Genomic DNA, 17,618 nt, shown 5'->3' on the forward strand with positions numbered 1-17,618 from the left:
GCCCTGCAGCCCCCCAGCCCCGCCCTGCAACCCCCCAGCCCCCTGAAAGCCCCACTTACTACTTCCCTGGCTCCAGGAGAAAAGTGAGCCTGACTTAAGCCTTGTGACTGACTAAAAGCCACAGGCTACGCCCTTCACTCCTCTGCCTCTGCCTCTCCCTGCCCCTCCGGGCAGGGTTGGGGCTTTCCTGCCCTTTTTGCAAACAGCTTTGCAAAAGGGGGAAATCTGCAGATTTCTCTGCTAAAACAGAAAATCCACATTTTCTCCAATAAAACCAGGACATCCATGGTTTTCTCTGTTTTTCCATTGGAAATGGAAAACGTGGATCCCTGCTCATTAGTGATAAAATCAGTGAACGAATCAGATTCTGTGTCTTCAGTCCTTTGTAATACATAATGTTGTGTTTTTAGTACTCTAATATTCTATACTGCTCTGAGCCACTTACAGTTTAGCTGAAATTGTTCTCACTACTATTAAACTGCTGATCTCCTTTGTGCTAGTTGCAGTAGATGTAGGGATGCCTCTTCTTTGGAATCTTGCCAGTTTGTTCTTCAGTGGCTCCATCAGGTCCTTATGGTTCAGTAGTTCATGGGCGTAGGTATTTCTGGCTTGTTGTCAAGTATTCTTCTTGAAATACATCCTTAAAACATCGGATAGGGCCCATAACAGATGTTGTCTCTCCTCCCATGTTAAGGATATTCAGGTGTTGCATTGAGATTAGGTACCTTGCTTAACACTGCCCTGCTGCCCAACAGCACACAGTGCTTCTGTGCATCAACTACTGTAAACTCCTGGAGATAGTTTCGTAGTTGGTAGGGTCAGAAGGGACCTGAGCAGATTATCAAGTCCGACCTCCTGCCATAGCAAGAAAGAGTACTGGGGTCAAACGACTCCGGCAAGGTGATCATCCAGCCTCCTTTTAAAGACCCCCAGTGTAGGAGCCAGAACCACTTCTCTTGGAAGTTGGTTCCAGATCCTAGCCACCCTGACAGTGAAGTAGCGCCTCCTGATATCTAGCCTGAATCTACTCTCTGCCAGCTCGTGACTGTTATTTCTTGTCACTTCTAGAAGTGCTTGGGGGAACAGGGACTCTCCCAATGCTTACTGGTCCCCGCTGACTACTTTGTAAACGGCCACTAGATCCCCCCTCAGCCTTCTCTTGTGGAGGCTGAACAGGTTCAGGTCCCGTAGCCTCTCCTCGTAGGGCCTGCCCTTCTTACCCCTGCTCATGTGGGTGGCCCTCCTCTGGACCCTCTCCATGTTGTCCACATCCCTCCCGAAGTGCGGCGCCCAGAACTGGACGCAGTACTCCAACTGCAGCCTGACCAGTGTCGCATAGAGGGGGAGGATCACCTCCTTGGAACTGCTTGAGATGCATCTGTGGATGCATGACAAAGTGCTGTTGGCCTTCCCAACCGCGTCCCCACACTGTCGACCCATGTTCATTTTGGTATCAGTAATGACTCCGAGATCCTTTTCTGCCTCTGCACTGACGAGAAGAGAGATTATGTCTTTTATCAAAGATATTTGTTTACTAATCTCATAATGGCTTTATTGTACATAAGCATTACATGTCTTCCTTCTAATACTGTTGTTTAACAATGTTGCTGAGATTACACTGCAGCTGCTTTCATAAGGTAATGTACCTGGAATACAGTTTGCCATAAATTTTGTAAATATTTCATGACTGGCAGCTTGCCTTCTGTGACGTTTATACATTTAGTCTTTCCATTTGAAATCACAGTGCAGTTACCCATCTCCTCACTGGAGGTCTCTATGGCTTCAATCATTTTATGTATCCCTACTTTTCTTTTTCTTGGGGGAGCTGCAGTATTAAGGAAGGAGGGGCATTTTTCTTTCTGCCTTTCATATTGCCTTCCCTAGTACAAAATACTAGATTGGGGGTGCTCAGCATTGGTGCCATGCAGCATGGGTGCCACAAGTAGTTTGGTGAGCCTCTGTGCATATAGCAAGCAGCAGATTGGGGAGGGGACAGACAGCACAGTGGCAGATTGGGCAGGGGGCAGAAAGCAGAGTATCAGATTGGACAGGGAGCACAGGGCAGGAAGCAGAAAGCTGAGCATCAGATTGGGTAAGGGAAAGGGATTGGAATGGCATTTGGAGGGTGCAGGGCTAATTTGTGGCACATCTACCAAAAAGGTTGACCTCTACTGTTTTAGGTCATTGATGCTTACATTCCAATTGGTTCATTTTTGTCCTGCTTCTAGTATTCCTTCAGCCTTTGCCTTTGGAATTGGATAAAATTGTTCTGATCCCTTTTCCTAAACAGTTCTGCTGCTCATGTGATTTAGATGAGTTTCTCTATGGCTAGATCTATTTCTTTCAACAATTTGCCTGTAACAGAGAGATGTAGTAGCAGGGAAGCCCCAGGTGAAGGAGAAGACTGCTCATGATGGACTGGCTATAGGGCAAGGGTGGGCAAAATACGGCCCGGGGGCCAGATGTGGCCCACCAGGCCATTCTATCCAGCCCACGGGGCCCTAAAAATTTAGAAAATTAATATTTATTTGCTGCTGGCTGCCTGTCAAAGATGACAGGATCTGGGGCAGTAGCACCCAGGGGAAGCCAGCGGCAGAACCCAGCAGCAAGGCCCAACCAGCCCCACTCCCACCAACCAGAAGCTCCTGCCTAGCAGAGGCTTCTGGCCTGGGACCATGTGGCTGCTTCTGCTTCCCTGTGCCAGAGAGGGAAATGTGGCCCTTGACAGCTTGCCAAAACTCGGTAAGCGGCCCCCCACCCAAAGTAATTGCCCACCCCTGCTATAGGGGAATAGGCAGCCAGGGCCTCATGGATAGCAAGTGCCTATTGCAGGGTTAGCTGCCTAGCAATAGTACAATAGGGCAGAGCCCTGCTTAGGCAGTAGGGACACTACTAAGACAGCAGGGTAGCATCAGTAAGCCGCCCTGAATGGAAACCTCTGTGTGTGCCTGGAGAGTCGCCTGACAGGAGGGGGCAGGGCTTAAGATCATAAAGCCTGAGCCCAGGCAGTCAGTAGGCAGTAAGGGAAGAACTCTGTAACAGGATGGCTGTAGGAGAGCAACTGGTTGATAACTGAGCTGCCCTGGGAACTGCAAGCAAAGTATCTAGCGCTTCCAGGGAAGTAAGACCCAGTACGTGGGAGAGTTCTGTTGTACAGCCATGGAGCTGGTGCTTATGTTTGGGCCCCAGTGTGGGGATAGTTTTAGTTGCAGCCAGTGGGCTTGTATTTTGGTTTACGGTTTAAAATAGAGGACTGGGAGTAGCTAATGGGAAGGTCTGGAGGCCACAGAACATGCCCAATAAGATATCTGAGGCCTTGAGCACTGCCATGGGCCAGACACAAGTTGCAGGGGTGCTTGAGGGTCACAAGGTATTCTGAGCCCTGCCAGTGGCTGGAGCTTATGATACAGGCAGGTGGAGACTGAGAAGGTCAGAGCCTGAGCTAGGAGAGAGAATAGAGTCAGCCTGAAGCTGGGAGGGCTAAGGGCCAGAGCCCGAGAGGGTTGAAGCCAGGGGCCCAGAGCCCAAAAAGGGCAAAACTAGGGCCAAGGGCCCAGTGCTCAAGAAGGGGCGAGATGGGCTGGAGACCTAAAGCCAGGTCTGGAGCAGTAGGCTTAGGCTAAGGGGGCCAGCTAGAGGAAAGGGGCGGAGGCTGGGAAGGCTGAGGCCCCAACAAAGGTGGAGAGGCCTAAGGAGGCCTGCCCTGAGAGTGATTGACCGATAACATCTGCAAGACATGGGCATGGCTGCAGGGGCAGAAGGAGGCCACCCTGAAGGCAACAGGTGCCCTGGGGCACAGGCAAGCCAGAAAAGCTTTCTTAGCATGAGAGGCAGAATTGAGACTAATGGGATTTGGGAGGGATGTGCTGGCAGAAAGACAGATGAGAGATCACTCTGGGACCCTAGGGCAGCCTCCCTTTTCACAGATCTGCTACTTACATCAAGGCATGGCACGTGAGGGAAAATAGAGGGAACCCAGGGAGCTGGAGTGGGGCAGGAGCCAGAAGTAGGGATCATATCCATAAATGATATTTAGTTAGAGAATCTTGAATGCCTTCAAATCATGTAGATGCCAGAGTTCTCAACTCTGGAATATAAGTATCTCTTTCCAATTCTGCTGCTCAGTTTCAAGTTAAGAAAAAGGGTCTTTTTACAGTTCTGTTCTGCTTGTATTCCCAGTAACATTAAATATTTTTGTCAGCAGTTATATGCTTACAGGCTTTCTTCCTGACAAAAGTAACTCACCCACTTTTCATCCTTTTTTCTCCAATGAAATACAAGGGTCAGTCTGAAAGTAATGCCTCCTATTATTTTTTTCCACAGGCAAACTTTCTTAGTATTTGAGCTGCCTGTTTGTGACACTGCCATTCTCACCAGTCTGCCAGAACAACTTTGGAGTAAATCATAATACCATATATTCTCACATACAACACACCACTTTTTTTTCCAAAACAGTTTCTGCTGCTTATCAGGCAAAAGAGTAAAGTTTATTATGCTTCACAGGGAGCAGAACAATGAACAGGCTTAGCTGCCTAGCTGCTGTTACTCAGTTACTATTGCAAGTAAGAATATTTTTTTCTTCATTCTGCATTTCAGACAAGGTGTATATCTTTTTCCAGGCTATGTTGTATGTGAGAAAATATGCTATACTGTTCTTGAATAAATCAGTAGTGTTCTTTGTAGTAACCTGCACAGAACTTGGAGTACTGATTTCAACAGGAAGAGCTGAAACAGTAGACCCAGAATCTGCCTTTACATGACTTGAAATAGAACTGCAGTGGGTGCGTCTACACGAGACATTTACTGCATAGTAGACTAATTAGCTGTGCAGTAAACCTCTTGCATCTACTCGTGCACCCCTACTAGGTCGGAGTAAACAAATTTACTCCACAGCAAGATACTTGTACAAGTACTATCCTGCTGCAGAATAAAATGCTCTGCAGTAGCACATGTGTAGATTCTGCCCTGTCTGGCTGGGACACAAGGGTGTTTCAGTCTGGGGGCTATCTGTTGCCTAGACCTGTACTGAAGCACCCTTATGCCCATCCAGCCCCTCCGCAGCAGGTTGAGCCAGGAAGAGCAGCCCCAGGCTGGCAAGCTGACTCCCCAGGCCCTCTGCCAGCCAGGGCTGAATCGACCTGGCCTAACGTGCCGCGCTCCTATGTTCTAGAGAAGGGTAGAGGGTGGGACGTACTGATATCCTCATCGTTCCCTATTAGCTAGCTTAAGTGGATCCTTGCTCAACTTGTTGGCTTTTTGTAGATCCCTTTCTTAGGTGCTTGGGTCAGTGGATATATTAACAAGGTTTAAACTGCCACAAGAAAAAGTTACAAGCACATGATACAAACTTGTGATCCAAAGTAAATGTACACTAAACTGGGAAATTTTACTCTGCTTCCAGAGTACATTTCATAGATTTCATAGACATTAGGGCTGGAAGGGACCTCAGAAGATCATCGAGTCCAGCCCCCCACCCAAAGGGCAGGAAGTCAGCTGGGGTCATAGGATCCCAGCAAGATAAGCATCCAATTTACTCTTGAAGGTGTTCAATGTAGGTGCTTGAACCACCTCCGATGGCAGGCTGTTCCAGACCTTGGGGGCTCAGACAGTAAAGAAGTTCTTCCTTATGTCCAGCCTGAAACGGTCTTGCAGTAGTTTATAACCGTTCGACCTCGTCATCCCTTGGGGCGCTCTGGTGAACAAACATTCCCCCAGATACGGATGGTCACTCCTGATAAACTTATAGGTGGCCATCAGATCACCCCTGAGCCTGCACTTTTCCAGGCTAAGAGGCGCAATAGGTCCCAGCCTGTCTGTTTTCCTGACCTCTGATCACGCATGTGGCTCTTCTCTGGACTCTCTCAAGCTTCTCCACATCCTTTTTGAATTGTGGGACCCAAAACTGGATGCAGTACTCCAGCTGCAGCCTCACCAAGACCACGTACAACGGGAGAATGACGTTCCAGGATTTGCTTGAGTAGCATCTATGGATGCAAGCCAGCGTTTTGGTCGCTTTACTAGCTGCAGCATCGCATTGCAGGCTCATGTTCATCTTGTGGTCAATGATGACCCCCAAGTCTCTTCTATTCCGTAGTACTAGCCAGCGTAGCTCTGCCGAGCCTATAAGGTTTTTCCTCCCAAGGTGGAGAACCTTGCATTTTTCAGTGTTAAACACCATCAGGTTCTCATCCGCCCATTTGCTGAGCCTGTCCAGGTCAGCCTGGATCGCCCTCCTGTCTTCAGGTGTGGATGCTTTGCCCCAAAGTTTGGTGTCATCAGCAAACTTGGCCAGTCCATTTTTGACTCCAATGTCCACATTATTAATGAAGATGTTGAACAATATGGGTCCAAGGACAGAGCCTTGGGGGACCCCACTGGTCGCAGGGCACCTTGACAATTGACTTCTGTCAATTACCACCCTCTGGGTCCGACCACGGAGCCAATTCCTCAGCCAGCGGATCATGGTGGACCCGAGGCCACAGTTGGCCAGTTTTGCCAAGAGGAGATCATGGGATACCAGATTGAAGGCTTTTTTGAAGTCAAGATATATGACATCAATCTCTTCTCCCTTGTCCAGGCAGACAAGCTGTCTGCATGCATTTGTTTCTTGACATTTTGCCTCAAGGTTCCCCGTCTTGGGGTATGGAATGCACCATGAGTTAGAGCAGGGACCTGCATGTCGTCTATTGGTGTTACAGACCTGAAAACCCTGATATACCCTTCAAGTGAAGGATATCCCCTGTGGAAAGGCCTCATGTGTTCCAATATGTTCTCACTGCAGAATTATGTCAGACATTTACTCCTATGCTGTCCTAATGCCTTCCTGTCTATGAACAAAACTCTCACACAATTTTTAGCTGATATGACTTGAGTACCAGTAGAGCCTGGGTCTGTCCGTGCCTATCTAAGTTAACAGGGCTGGTAACTTAGACATTTTGTAATATGGATGCAATGTACATTTTACAAGTGGTGATGGTCCTTCAGTATCTTCTTGCTGTCTCTCCATATATATTCAGGGCAGAGTTCTCCCTCAGTTTGCTGGGAAATGCTCAAAGTGTTTCAGCTTGCTGGAGCATAAAAGAGCCACTGATGACTTCCTAGAAGTCCTAGCGATACATACAGATGACTTGAGCAGCAGTAAGGACACCATAACTCACATGGCTGATTATTTAGCTGTTAACAGTTGGGCTAGGCTAACTGTTCACTGCAGACCTACCCTGAGACATAAGCCATATGAGCTTAACCTCTACTTCTGGATTTTGACTTCCTTAATAAGCAAATCTTTGATAAGAGGACAAAGTCCAGTTCAAGCCTTCTCCCCAGGTGTGTGGCTGTTCTTAGTTTGGACTATTGCTCCAGTGTTGTCCTAGTTTCACCCTGTCTAAAGTTCAAACTAGAGTTTGACCCAGTTTCTTATTGCTTCAGGCACATAATTTCTCAACAATGACAGTCCTGCTTTAAAGCCTGCTTATGCTCCATTTATCTCTTCACCTGAAGTATCCTCCCTTCCAGGCTTAATTTTGCTGGCAGGTACTTTAAGGTGCTGCCTGTGCCAGTCTATCTTCAGAAAAGTATGTTAATCCCTTTCTTCCTTAGTGCAAATGAAGAACCTTTGTCCAATCAAGCCACAGAATTTAGGACTCCAAAAGAGGCTGTCATTGAGAGAAAACATACTAAACAGTAAAGCTCATGGGAATGATTGTTCTTCTTTGGCTAGCTGACATGTAAAGCCAGTGTGTTTATTTTAACCAATATATATAATCAAAGGACATTTCCAATTAATAACTAACCTGTATAAGTAAAAACACTCTTTAAAATTGCTTCTTGATGTTTGAATAACTTAGTATCAATTATATTAACTGGTCTCCTTTTCCTTTTTTTTATATTTTGCTCACACCAACAGTATCCAGTGGCCTTTTGACACTTAATGAGTCTAGACTCGAGAGAAATAGTAGACTCCTCTAGACATCTACTAGAGGAGATGCACAATGGTTTGTGCATGGGGCTAGGATCCTAGAAGGCTGAGTTTAATTTGTGACTTCCAGTGACTCACTGTATGACATCTGCTAATTCACAACTTTGCTCCTTCTCCTAGTGCATCTGAGGATAGCAATGATTATTCCTCTTTCTACAGTAATTCTAAGATATATGGGTGCAGAATACGTTTTTTTTCATTAACGTATACAATACTGAAGGTTCTGAACTGTAGGTGCAGTGAGCATTCCTTCTAACTTCTCTGTAAGATACAACTAAAGATGATTGGGCGTGTTTGTCTATTTAGGGACCCTGTCAACTGCAGTATATCTAGTGAACAAATTCTATTAAGTGTTTCAGCTACCTTTATTTTGTTTCCTCGTCTGACACTTTTTCTATACTATGTAAACAACTGCATTTAACAATTTGTGTTTTATTTGGTAGTACCTCAACCAGATTATAAAGCAGGTCAAATGTATGTTGCATAGATGCATCTAAGATGTGTTATAACTGTGTTTAAAATGCTCCCCTCAACCTTTCTGTTTCATATAAAGTACATCTTAACACACTTCATTCCCATCCACACATGCTGCACAGGACTGCTACAACAGCAGAGCTTCTATCCTAGTTTGGCAAATGTTTTTTCATTTCCTTATTTTTGAAGATTTAAGTTGCTTACCGGCCAAAGAAGGAAACTCCAGAGTTAGCTGTTAGAAAGGGTGTTGTCATGTTCTTTCTAAACAGACATATTGCAAGTTAGTAATTTGACAAGAAGTACTCTTTATAGTTCTCTATAAAGAGAACCTGTAATAATTTATCTTTCTTTTTTATAAAAACAATAGGCTGTTTTGACTTCTGGGCTCCACTCACTTATGTTTACTAAAGACACTTATTTATTCTCATACTTGCAATGACTGTTGTTCTTTTTATTATCAAAATAATGATGTAACAATTCAGTTGCATTAAATCTTTTGACAGCAGAAGTTTCTTTATTAAGAAGAGAAAGATTGAATGCTGCTATACTAGCTATAGTCAATGGAAACCACATGCACTTCCAAGGGGATATCCTAGTAAGACTCCCATTGACTTTACTGGGCACAAGATTACTTAGTTTAAGGTAAACAACAAGGAACTAAGAGAGCAAACATGATAGCATTTGCTTTTAATTCACCAAGGTCTTATGCCTCAAATACTCTTACAGTGCTACCCAATATGAGAAAGTTGTGCATAGTCGTAACCGTATTTACACGCCTAGGATCCATTCATTTCAAATTTTCATTTATCTTATTAGGAGTTAGACCATCTAAATACTGTACCTCTGAGTATCTTGGAGTTCTTCCATTTAAAGATGCAGTGCCCAGAAAACAGCATCTTAACTACAGTCATCATTAGAAGTAAGTTATTTTATGAACATTAATAAAATGATTGTACTGTGAACAGGTCTCATAAAACATCATGAAACTTTTATAATGTAAGTGATTAGCCACAGGAGTTTGGGAAGAAGAAAGAAATAACTTTCCCCATCCACTACTAATCAGACAGGTAGTCTGATTTTCCTCACCTATAGGTTTACCATATTTCCAGTTCAAAAAAGAGGACATCTGTCAGGGCAGGGATGGGTAATATGATGGGGGGGGACGGACGCAGTGATATGCCTGTGCCCTTTCCCTGTCCCTCACTCCCAAGCCACAGCCCCACCCCAGCCCTGCTGCTGCCCCTCACTCTCGACCCCCAGTACCCCACCCCCCAGACCATGCTGGTGCCCCTCCCAACCTGTAAACCTCCCTCCCTGCTGATGCTCCTCACTCCTGACCCACAGCCCCCTGGCCCCAAGCCAAAGCCCCCCCCAGCCCTGCTGCTGCCCCTCACTCTCGACCCCCAGTACCCCACCCCCCAGACCATGCTGGTGCCCCTCCCAACCTGTAAACCTCCCTCCCTGCTGATGCTCCTCACTCCTGACCCACAGCCCCCTGGCCCCAAGCCAAAGCCCCCCCCAGCCCTGCTGGTGCTCCTCACTCTTAACCTGCAGTGCTCCCACCACTCTTCCTGGCTGCATGCCAGGTACATGTGTGCCTGCAGATGCATGTGATGCCCCCTGCTCCCTGCCCCAGGCAGCTCCTTGCTAGGGCAAGCTGGAAAGTGCCAGGAAAAACTTTGATGCTGAACAAAGCAAAATCCTGGACATTTGTTGATTTTTAAAAAAAACACATGGATGGAGCTGGGAGGACCCCAAAAGAGGACATGTCTGGGAAAACCTGAATGTATGGTGATCCTACTTACCTATGCCTGGTTTTCAGACAATAAGCCTGACTCTCCATTTGAACACAGCTAAATTCTCATGTACACCAAGGCCACTTTACACCACTTTAGCAGCCTAAAGGCAGTTCACAGTGACTATACCTGCCTTGTCTCTCACTTTAAGGCTCCTTTGTAGTAATAGCAGTGTAAAGGGACTTTTAGTGTAAATATGGTTACCATATGTCTGGCTTTCCTGGACATGTTCTTTTTTTGGCACCCTGTCTTTGTGTCTGGGCAGGTTTTTAAAATGAGAGCAAATGTTTGGGTTTTTGCTTTGCTCTGCTTTCCTGGGCATGAGCAGCTTGGGATTGCTTGGGACTGGGAGCAACAGGCAAGTTGATTGGCTGTCGGGGGGTCATGTGCTCTGGGCATGGGCCCAGGCAAGTAAGAGTGTGTGTGTGTGCGCGCGCGCGCATGGGCAGCAGGGCTGAGGGTTCGGGAGGGGACAGATGGCTCTGGGTCAGGAGTGAGGGGCACTGGCCATTGGCAACACATGCCTCCTGAGGCTGAGGGGACATGGTGACCGCCTGCAGGCAGTGACACAGGCGTTGGCAGTGAGGGCGGGCCAAGCTGGGACCGCTGCAGGCTGCCGCAGTGGTGTCAGTGGTGGGAGGGGGTCCCTCCCATGGCTGGATGCCGAGCCCGGAAGTGCTGGTGGCATTTCTTCGGGGGGGGGCACCACCGCTCTGCCTACCCCCCCCGCCCATTGCCTAAGCCAAGAGCACTCACTCTCAGGGAGGGCACCAGTGCCCCATCTGTTGTCTATGGCACCGGCAGTGCTGGGGGGCAGGGGGCTATGGGTTGGGAGTGAGGGGCACCAGCAGTGCTGGGCGGCAGGGGGCTGCAGGTCAGGAGTGAGGGACACCAGTAGTGCTGGGGGGCATGGGGCTGTGGGTTGAGAGTGAGGGGCACCAGCAGGGTTGGGGTGGCAGGGGCTTAGGAGTGAGGGGCAGAGGCAGAGCACAGGCATATCACTGCCCCCCTACCACAATCATATACCTCTCCATCCTTCTGCTCCCCCCCCCCCCCCCCCCCCCCCAACAGGTGTTCTCTTTTTTGCTACTGGAAATATGATAATCCTAAATGTAAATGAGAAAAACACCTTACCATTCTGATATAGAAGCATGTTACACCCACTTCACCCTGGTGTATATAACTGCATAGAATGGAAGGTGACTAGAAGCAGGGAGTTAGTGTTGTTTTTCCTTCTTTTTCTTTAGCTTCTTAGTTTGTAAGATAACCACAGATGTCTCCACTTCAAAAACCTGTTTTAAACTCTACCTATGGAAACTTGTACAGTTTGGAATGCCAGAAGGAAAAAAGTATCATTTAGATTAAGGCAGCAGTTAGTGAAGTTTGACAACTGTCCAATGCCTAACTCAGTCTTATATAAGCAAAAAACATTGGCTAAATCTACAATCACAAGTTTCATAAGCTGTAGCTACTAGTGATAGACATAAGTAAGCTGCACATTGATTATCTGCACAAACTTTTGTATTTTCTTATAGCTGTTTTTAATTTAAATGCTAGCCTTCAGTTTTAGATTCTTAGAGGTTGTGGCAGAGTATTTAGGATTTTGCTGCTTCTGCTTGGTTTAGAAGACTACTTACCAGTGCATCACTTACCAGTAGCATCCAGAAATAAAAGTTAAATGCATATAGATTGTAGCTACCAAGCAAGTTATGTTTCAGAGACATTGGGTTTTTTTCCTGATCAGCAGAATTACACATTATTCCTTATATCACTGAGTGTCCCAGTTGCCTCTGACATTCTTTGCCATCCAGTGTAAAAGTTATTTGTGGAAAAAAATCATCTGCCTGAAGTGTAAATTGACCTAGACAAATTGGAAGATTGGGGAAAAGAAATCTCATGAGGTTCAACAAGGACAAGTGCAAAATCCTGCATTGGAATGGAAGAATCCCATGCACTGCTACAGCCCGGGGACTGACTCTGACTAGCAGCAGCTTTGCACAAAAGGACCCTGGGGGTTGCAATGGACAGTAAGATGAATCTGAGTCAGCAGTGTTCCCTTGTTGCCAAGAAGGCTAACAGTGTACTGGCCTGCATTAGTAGAAGCGTTGCCAGTAGATCGAGGGAAGTAATTATTCTGCTCTGTTCTGTACTGATGAGGCCACATCTGGAGTACTGTGTCCATTTTTGGTCGTCCCACTACAGAATCAAATTGGAGAGAGTCTAGCAGAGAGCAGTGAAAATGCTTCAGGAGCTGGGGCACATAACTTCTGAGGAGAGCCTGAGGGAACTGGGTTTATTTAGTTTGGAGAAGAGAAGACTGAGGAGGGATTTTATACAGTATAACCTCATAAATCTGGCATGCGTGGGGCTGAGCACTTGCTGGAAATTTGAAGATGTCGGATTTTTGAAACTGGTGTGGCGGCTGGTTGCGGAGTGGGGTGGGGGGGGGAAGAGGGGAGAGGTGGCCAGTCTCAGAACAGTGGCCGCACGCAGAGTGGCAGCACAGGTGATGTACAGCGGTGGCAGCCGCTGCTTGCAAGCTTCCCCCTCCACGTCTGGGGGGGGGAAATAATTCTGGATTTTTGGCATCTGGATTTATGAGGTTATACTGTAGCAGCTGTTAACTACATGAAGGGTGGTTCCAAAGAGGAACTCAATCACTGTTCTCAGTGGTGACAGATGATAGAACAAGGAGCAATCAATGATTTCATGTTGCAGCAAGGGAGATTTAGGTTGGATATTAAGAAAAACATTCTCACTAGGAAGATGGTGAAACACTGGCCAAGTTACCTAGACAGGTGGTGGAATCTCCACCCTTGGAGGTTTTTAAGGCCTGGTTTGACAAAGCCCTGGCTGGAATTATCTCATTGGGGATGGTCCTTTTTTGAGCAGGGGGTTGGACTAGATGACCTCTTGAGGTTACTTCCAGCCCTAGTCTAATATGATTCTTTAAAAAAGAACATTCTGGGGCTGATTCTTTTTTGCAATCAAGGCTCTATATAGTGCCAGATTGAGATCAAAGGCCCTTAAAATCAGGATAGTTTTGAATTCTTTATATTGCATGTTTTGGCTGATAAAGCTGTTTTCCATATAATTAAGTATAATTCAGGAACTGGTCCATGTACTAAGCTGTGTTCCTGCTTAGTCAGTACAGGTTAGGAGGGAGGACATGGTCTTAAGAACATCACCACCAGTCAAGTTCCTGGCATAGTATAGAGTGGGATGTGCGAAGCAGGGCCTATTCTATTCGGATTTGGATTTGGCTTGAATCAAGGACAGCGATTTGATTTGTTGATTCGGATCACTGTCCCTGATTCAATTTGGCTGAATCCGAATCTGAAGATTTGATGTTGATTCAGAGAACACAGACACAGCTTAAAAAGTTTTTTCTACATAACTTGAGGTAGCAGACGCAGCCCATGATCATTGCGATGCTGGGGTACATAGAGCATCCCACAGGAGTGTGGGGGGGCCCTCCTTGTGCTCGGCAGTGAACCCAGAAGTGGATCAGAAGTACTTCTGATCCACTTCTGGGTCTGCCAGGAATCAGGAGTCTTGCAATCAGCCAAGGGGAGACCCCGGGTACCTTCCTCAGGCCCAGAAGCACCAGTCACTGAGTTGCAAGGTGTGGGGGGGCCCCCCAGCACTCTCCCCGGTGGACCCGAAAGTGCTTCTAGTCCACTTCTGAGTCTGCTGCCAAGTGCACTGGGAAGCCCCCCCCACTCCTGTGAGACGTTCCAGCATTGCAGGACTCATGAGCCCCTGCTACCTAGAGGTATGTAGAAAAAACATTTAAAGCTGTTTCTATGTCCGAATCTCTGAATCTTTCCAAATCCATTCGGAGGGTTCTGATTTGATTCAGAGAGATTAAAGGGTCCTCTGATTGGATTCAGAGATTCGGCCACCGAATTGGGCCGAATCTCCACTGAATCGAATCGGGGACCAAAGCTTCGCACAGCCCTATGAGTAGTTTCAAGACTTCCTTGTCTTATGCTTGTACATGCCTGCAGGAAACCATTCCAGCTACTGTGGGTTGCTAGGGTATAGATTCTCTGCATGTGTCCACTTCCTGTTCCTGGAGCTGACATAGAAACTAAAAATTTTTTTATCTAGGAAGAATCCTTGTAAGGCTGTTTTACAGTGGCTGTGAGCCACCAGAACAATAGCAACCACCCAGGATTTTACTCACATTCACCTTTGAACTCCCTTGAAACCAGTTGAGTTATAAGAAGGCCTCTTTGGTACTTGGTGATTTATGTTATATTTGATTTAGCAAAATTTTCTTTTGTTCTGTTTTAATATAGATTTGTTGTGCTTCAGGCTGGCTGCTGGCTGGCATTTTTGTAAAAGCTGTCTATCACTGATCATCAGTAAAGAGTCTGTCTTTTTTATCCCTTGTCTCTGCAAAGCAGTGTATGATTTAGAAATGCATTCAAATGGGAATTTATGCATGCATAGTCAGTGAGTGCTCTGTGCTGAAACAGCTTCTGCCATCCTTAGAAGCAAATATTATGCAAATCTTTACTTCCCCGTTAGTTTAAGAAGGCTGTCAACGGTTGTCACAGATTACTTATATTGTATCAGGATACACTTTAACATGTGTTGGGGAATTGTGGGGGTGCGCTGCAATTTCTTAGGGAATCTGAGGAGGTAACAAGGGAGGAACCTGTCCCAGAAGAACAGATTTTCTTTTATTGAGAAAAGGAGCCCATCTTTTTAAGTACGTCAACTATGAGGTGATGTGTTTCCAGGGGTTATATAATCAACACATAAAATGTATGTCAGTAACTATGGTAGACGCTTGAAACTGTCCACTGAATGGCTTTCATCTATATCAATATCCCTCACCTACCATATAATTCATATGGACTTTGACCGTTGCAATGTTATGCAGATAACGTTCTTCTTTTAAATATAAAGGGCTCCTAAACGTAGCACAGACAGTTTTTCCCCACATTATGTCCTGTGTCAGCTTTTTTATTTCATTTCCTTTTTTCTTGAGTGGATGCAGCTTTGTGGTCAAGAGAAGAAAATTCCTTCTTTGTGTTTCTCTTCCTGTTCCCTGACATGCCACTGCTGTAGTAAAGCATTGCATTTCACATTTAGTATCTTTCACCTCTCTGACTTGGGCAATGCAGAATTATGTATATTTTATGGTCTTCTGCATCACTGTTCAGTCTTTTGAGCAGGTGCATTTTCTCCAAGTGTGTGCCATGTTCCATTGCTTGTCGGTATGTATGTACAAGGACAGCAGCATGTTTTGGGCAACAAAAGGAACTATTCTGTAAAATCTTAGGTGAACAAACCTACTGTCTCTTTTCACTAGTGTTGGCAAAGAAACATTCTTGGAAACTAAAACCCTGAGATGACCAAAATGCTTACGCTCACACTTAGCCTTGGGCACATGACTAACCCCACCCCTGTTCCTCTAATCATTTGAACATATACTTCAGCCTTTTCGTGAGTAGGAAGGAGCTCCCTCAGTGACTTAAAGTGGGTGGAAGGAGAGGGGAAACCCCACATGGCAGAGTGCCAGAGCAGGAGAACAGAGAGAGAAGTGCAAAAGAAAACCAAGAATGAAGGGATGCAGGCACTGAAAAAGGCAAACACCTCTAAATGCAGCATAGAAGGAAAGATGAAAAAAGAAAGGGAAGGAATAAAATCAGGGAAACAGATAAGTTAATTTTATTATATTTATCTTTAGCAGCCCTTCACAGTAGCCAAATATTCAGACATTTAGTTTACTTTGCATTAAAATGAAGCTGTATCTTCTGAGCAGCCAAGAACATTCTTTCACTTCAGGGCTCTTCAGAACACACAGATGTGGTAAAACAAGGGGATTTCGGATGAAATTTTATGGGCTTTTGAGATATTGTCCAGATATTATGTCTGTTCGTCCCCCTTTTCCTGTCATCTGCAGGACCTTTGGATTTCATCCTGTAATTTCCTAAGCACTTTGGTTGCAATCCAGGGAAGTTTATAAGGCATGCAAATAATCTCATTGCCTTTACTGTTTTGTTGGATCGGAGCAGTGTGCTCTGTACCTTTTCTGTTTTGGAGTGAAATCAAATCCACTCTTTGTTCTAGCTAGATCAGATTGTTTTAACTAAATCTCTTAAGCAGAGGTTTCTAATTGTGCTAAATTATATAGGCTAGCATTGCCTTTTGGAATTTTTCCAGTGTATTTAGGGTCACCATATTTTCAGTATCCAAAAAGAGGACACCTGTGGGGGGAAGGAGGAGGTGGAGAGTGGGAGGGGTATATGATTGTGGGCAGTGATATGCCCATGCCCTGCCTCTGCCCCTCGCTCCTAAACCCTTGCCCCCGCAACACTGCCGGTGCCCCTCACTCCTGATCTGCAGTTCCCTGCCCTCCTGCCCTACTGGTATCTCTCACTCCCGACCTGCAGCCCTTGCCCCTCCAGCCATGCTGCCCATACAGTTCCCACACACACATGCATTGCACATACTCTGTCTCTTACCTGGGAGTTTGCCTGCGTGCAGAGCACATGACCCCCAACAACCAATCACGTAGCCTGCTGCTCCCAGCCCCAAGCAGTCCCAAGCTGCTAGTGCCCAGGAAAGCAGAGGAAGAGCAAAAACCTGGACATTTGCTCCCATTTTAAAAATCTGCCCAGACATGAGGACAGGGTCAAAGAAGAGGACATGTCCGGACAAACCTGGATGTGTGGTAACCCTAGTGTATTTGAAATTGATGTCTTCAAAGTCATTTTACTTTAGATCTTTGGTCAGTCTAGACCAGGGTGGCCAATCTGTGGCATGCGGGCCATAAGTGGCATAGGCACCCTCTGTATGTGATATGCAGTGGATTGGGGAAGGGATAGGCAGCACAGTGGCAGATAGCAGGAAACAGAAAGGAAAGCAGCAAATCGGGCAGGGAGCACAGGAAAGGAACCAGAAGGCAGAGCAGCAGATCAGACGGGGCGCAACGGGGCCTGAAGCAGAAAGCAGGGAAGCAGCTTGTGTAAGAGCATGGGGTTAGAGTGGCACTTGGAGAGTGTGTAGTCCTATTTTAGGGCAAGCCTGACAAAAGGGTTGGCATCCACTGGTCTAGACACTCATTTTGGAGCTAAGAAATAACATACTGGTTGAGAATATTAAAACTTTACTCTGTGGGTCAAATGCTCAATTACCTACACTCTGATAATTGTTGCAATAGTTGTCTGTCATGGACCCTCAACATTTTGAGGTGTTCATGGGATGTCATGCATATTTTCCTGAATTTGTTTACTCATATGGCACATGTCATCTCTACAGATATGCATCATCAAGCTGTCATACATGCTAGGCTAGGGTCAGAAGGGACCTCAACAGATCATCGAGTCTGACCCCCTGCCTGAGAAGGAAAGAGT

The 17,618-nt window shown here is 46.1% G+C and overlaps 1 protein-coding gene across 2 annotated transcripts in view; it reads left to right on the plus strand.

Moving 5' to 3' along the window:
• RAB31 (RAB31, member RAS oncogene family) overlaps nucleotides 1-17,618 on the plus strand; it is a 134,484-nt gene that overhangs the window by 6,462 nt on the left and 110,404 nt on the right. The window contains exon 3 of one of the 2 annotated variants that reach the window (XM_025215967.1): nucleotides 9,266-9,368. The exons of the other annotated variant lie outside the window; for it this stretch is intronic. The gene's annotated coding sequence lies outside the window, so the exon portion shown is untranslated. The remainder of the gene's footprint in view (nucleotides 1-9,265; nucleotides 9,369-17,618) is intronic. 2 annotated transcript variants of the gene reach the window in all.

Source organism: Alligator sinensis, unplaced genomic scaffold (assembly GCF_000455745.1).
Source record: "Alligator sinensis unplaced genomic scaffold, ASM45574v1 scaffold1201_1, whole genome shotgun sequence".
Taxonomy (NCBI): domain Eukaryota; kingdom Metazoa; phylum Chordata; order Crocodylia; family Alligatoridae; genus Alligator; species Alligator sinensis.